Genomic DNA, 3,341 nt, shown 5'->3' with positions numbered 1-3,341 from the left:
CACCACCAGCCCATCCGGTTGTAGCTGCTCAGGACTATGTAGTCCTTATCATGCCTGATGATGAGCAGCGTAGATTGGAGAGGTTTGGGAGACTCCAGCCTCCATCTTTCAATGGTACCGAGGGAGAGGATGCACATGGCTTCTTGGACAGGTGTCAGAGGATACTCCGAACAACAGGTATTCTAGAGACCAGTGGGGCCTCGTTCACTACTTTTCAGTTCTCTAGGACTTCCTTCAGTTGGTGGTAGGCTTACGAGAGGCGTAGGCCGGTCGGCGCTGCACCCCTTACCTGGCAACAGTTCTCTGGTCTATCCTGGGGAAGTTCATGCCTCAGTCCCGCAGAGAGGAGCTGTGCAATTAGTTCGAGCAACTTCGTCAGGGTGATATGTCCGTGACGCAGTATGAGATGCAATTTTCAGAGTTGGTCCGTCATGGTATTTGGTTGGTTCCCACATGCAAGGAGAGGATCATGAGGTTCATAGATGGCCTCACTTTTCATCTGCGATTGCTTATGACTAGAAAGAGAGTGTCTGGTGCTACTTTCGACGAGGTTGTCGACATTGCTCATCAGATTGAGATGGTTCGCAGCTAGGAGCATGTTGAGAGGGAGGCCAAGAGGCCTCGTGGCCAGGGTAGATTTGGCGGTGTTCTTTTTAGGGGTAAGTTCCAGCATGGTAGGGGTCGTCCATTCCGACATGCTCTGACGGCTCGCCCCTCCCACCGTGTTACATCACATAGCCACGGGTCACACAACTATCAGCAGGGCCAGTCTTCATTCAGTGTACTACCAATGCAGAGTTCTTACCCTGCCTTGTCAGCTTAGGTGTCTACGGGTAGTTCTTCGGGGCATCAGGAGTAGTTGTTCCGTCAGAGGAGGGGCTGATTTGAGTGCGGAGATTTTGGTCATATTAAGAGAGATTGCCCTAGGTTGTTGGGTGGGACTTCACAACAGAGTCCTCGGCCGATGGCACCAGCAGCTTCACCACCCGCCCAGCCAGCTAGGGGTTTGGTTCAGTCATCTAGGGCTCGCCCTAAAGGGGGAGGCCGATCAGGGGGCGGCCAGGCCCGTTTCTATGCTCATTTTGCCATACCAGATGCCATTGCTTCAGATGCTGTGATTACAGGTATTGTCTTAGTTTGCCACATAGATGCCTCTATATTATTTAACCCTGGTTCCACTTATTCATATGTGTCTTCATATTTCTCTCATTTTCTGGATATGCCCCGTGAGTCTCTAGTTTCATATGTTCATGTATCTACTTCGGCGGGTGATACTATTATTGTGGACATTTTATATCGGTCATGTGTGGTGACTATTGGGGGTCTGAGGACCAGAGTAGATCTTTTGCCGCTTAGTATGGTCGATTTTGATGTGATATTGGGTATGGATTGGTTGTCTCCATGTCATGCTGTTTTAGATTGTCATGCTAAGACCGTGATGTTAGCGTTGCCGGGGTTGCCAAGAGTTGAGTGGAGCGGTTCTATAGACTATGTTCCTAGTAGAGTGATTTCATACCTGAAGGCTCAGCGGATGGTTGAGAAGGGTTGTCTATCCTATTTGGCTTTTGTGAGGGATGTTAGTGCAGAGGTCCCTGCTATTAATTCTGTTCCTGTGGTGTGTGAATTCCCGAATGTGTTTCCTGCAGACCTGCCGGGCATGCCGCCTGACACGGACATTAACTTCGGTATAGATTTGGTGCCGGGCACTCAGCCCATTTCTATTCCACTGTATCGAATGGCACCGGCGGAGTTGAAGGAACAACTTCAGGAACTCCTTGATAAGGGGTTTATTCGGTATGTCACCTTGGGGTACACCAGTTCTATTTGTAAAGAAAAAGGATGGTACTATGAGGATGTGCATTGATTACAGGCAGTTGAACAAGGTCACAGTCAAGAACAAGTATCCTTTGCCATGTATTGATGATCTATTTGACCAGCTTCAGGGGGCGAGGGTGTTCTCCAAGATTGAGTTGATGTCAGGGTATCACCAGCTGAAGATTCAGAATTTGGATATTCTTAAGATAGCTTTCAAGACCCAATATGGCCATTATGAGTTCCTTGTGATGTCTTTTGGGCTGACCAACACCCCATCAACGTTCATGCATTCGATGAACAATATGTTTCGGCCTTATCTTGACTCGTTCGTTATTGTATTCATTGATGACATCCTGGTGTACTTTCGTAGCCAGGAGGAACATGCTCAACATTTGAGGATGGTGTTACAGCGATTGGGGGAGGAGAAGCTTTATGCAAAGTTCTCCAAGTGTGAGTTTTGGCTCAGTTAAGTGGCGTTCTTGGGACACGTACTTTCCAGTGAGGGTATTCAGGTAGACCCGAAGAAGATAGAGGCAGTTCAGAGTTGGCCCAGACCGTCCTTATCCATGGAGATTCAGAGTTTTCTCGATTTGGTTGGTTATTACCACCGTTTTGTGGAGGGCTTCTCATCTATTGCATCGCCCTTGACTAAATTAATCCAAAATGGTGCTCCTTTTAGGTGGTCGGAGGAGTGTGAGGAGAGCTTTCAGAAGCTCAAAACTGCTTTGACCACTGCTCCAATTCCAATTCTACCATCAGCTTCTGGTTCTTACACAATTTAATGTGATGCCTCGCGGATCGGTATTGGGTGTGTTCTGATGCAGGAGGGTAGAGTGATTGCTTATGCTTCACGCCAGTTGAAGCCTCATGAAAAGAACTATCCTGTCCATGACCTTAAGTTAGTAGCTATTGTTCACACCTTGAAGATTTGGCGACACTATTTGTACGTGGTCCATTGTTAGATTTACACTGATCATCGGAGTTTGCAGCATCTGTTTAAACAGAAGGATTTTAACTTGCATCAGCGGAGGTGGTTGGAGCTTCTTAAGGACTATGATATCACCATTTTGTACCATCTTGGGAAGGCCAACGTGGTGGCCGATGCCTTGAGCCACCAGGGTGGCGAGTTTGGGAAGCTTAGCATATCTTCCAGCAACAAAGAGGTTGTTGGCATTGGATGTTTAGGCCTTAGCTAGCCATTTTGTTAGATTGGATATTTCTGAGCCGAGTTGAGTATTGGCTTGTGTGGTCTCTCGGTCTTCTCTTTATGATTGTATCAGGGTGCGTTAGTATGATGACCCCCATCTGCTTGTCCTTAAAGACACGGTCCAGCACAGTGATGCTAAAGAGGTCACTATTGGGGTTGATGGTGCATTGAGGATGCAGGGAATGCTATGTGTGCCCAATGTAGATGGTTTACGTGAGTTGATTCTCTAGGAGGCTCACAGTTCGGGGTATTCTATTCACCCGGGTACCGCGAAGATGTATCAGGACTTGAGACAGCATTATTAATGGAGGAGAATGAA

Source organism: Nicotiana tabacum, chromosome 2, assembly GCF_000715075.1.
Source record: "Nicotiana tabacum cultivar K326 chromosome 2, ASM71507v2, whole genome shotgun sequence".
In the NCBI taxonomy this organism is placed as follows: domain Eukaryota; kingdom Viridiplantae; phylum Streptophyta; class Magnoliopsida; order Solanales; family Solanaceae; genus Nicotiana; species Nicotiana tabacum.
This window is presented reverse-complemented; position numbering follows the sequence as displayed.